At 34.1% G+C, this 1247-nt stretch overlaps 1 long non-coding RNA gene across 1 annotated transcript; it reads right to left on the bottom strand.

Annotated features, from left to right (window-relative positions):
• Positions 1-201: 201 nt before the first annotated feature.
• On the bottom strand, positions 202-994 carry LOC145813957 (uncharacterized). Its single transcript, XR_014357426.1, has 3 exons — positions 903-994; positions 522-773; positions 202-406 (listed from the first exon to the last, which is right to left on the bottom strand). It is a non-coding gene; the product is annotated as an uncharacterized LOC145813957 (long non-coding RNA).
• Between the last annotated feature and the right edge of the window lie 253 nt (positions 995-1247).

Below are 1247 nucleotides of genomic sequence, written 5' to 3'. Positions count from 1 at the left end.
TACATTTGTGGTTCTTCTGGAGGTATTTCAATTGGTTCAGTCCATGACCGGCCAACTTCGGTCACAAATCTCTCTATAAGTTCTGCCCTCATCAACCTTATCTCTTGTGTGGACAATTTGGAGCTGATAGGTTCATGCTTGCTATATTGTTTCATTATATAGCAGACAAAGAGGCCACAATCTAGACTGTATACAAATTATAGGTATGGTTAGTTTTAAGAAACATGCAAATCAGATTATCTTATTTATAGATGTATGAAACTTACGAATCACTTTCTTGTTGTGGAGCACTGTTGACATACTCAAAGTCGTAACTTGTGTTTTGTGAGTTTATTAATTTGAAAGAGGGTTGTGATTGAGCGTCTCTTTCAAGGCAAGCTTTCAAAAAATTCTCCACGTAATCTTGCTGCAAAAAAATAATTTTCAAATAACAGAGAAATTTACGAACAAATCAATGGGATTCTATGAAAATTATCATCACATAAAGCTGATGATGGATCAGAGAAATTTGCACTCGTTACCAATTGTTTTGCATCTTTGACATATTTGTCTTCTACATCATCCCTCCTTGGCCTTAGTGGGTTGTAGAACCTCCATAAATTGTCTTGTTTGTCCAGGACAAGCAAGGTCCAGTGATTTCCATGTGTGGACTTCTCATTACCTCCAGTATTTATTGGGAAATGGAGGAACCTGTAGTTCCTCCATGCTGTTTCAATATGCTTGTCAAATAAGGACACTCGAAAAGTTTGATTTTTTGTCATCTTGATGAAATTCTGTGTTCAGAAAAAATCAAAAAATGGTTTTGTTATGACTAGTGACACAACTGGCTTCAAAAAGTATATTAAGAAGAGAAAGTAATTAGTAAATTCCAGAGAAAATCAAATAAAATAGTAGTAACATACTAAGCTCATGGATGTGAAAAAAAATGAGGTTGGTTGTTGTCTTTCTCTCATTTGGTCAGCCAAAAGGATCTCTCCATAGCCATCAATGACATGAAAAATATGATTTATAATTGTGATATTGGTTTATAAAGGCTGATGGAACATTGCAGAGAAATTTTGATGAAAGGGAAAGACTTACATTGTTGGTAATTTCTTTTTGCTTTATTAGGTTTCCAATGTCTTCAAAGGTAATGAGATTCAACTCACTTGTCCAAATTAAAGCTCTACAAGATGACAAAGAAGGGATAGAATTGTTGTTAATGCAATATAAGTGTGTAATTTGTTGTTTGTTATGTTCTATTTTGT

The sequence above is a fragment of the Camellia sinensis genome, chromosome 15 (genome assembly GCF_055761805.1).
Source record: "Camellia sinensis isolate YWXY chromosome 15, ASM5576180v1, whole genome shotgun sequence".
NCBI lineage: Eukaryota > Viridiplantae > Streptophyta > Magnoliopsida > Ericales > Theaceae > Camellia > Camellia sinensis.
This window is presented reverse-complemented; position numbering and strand designations above follow the sequence as displayed.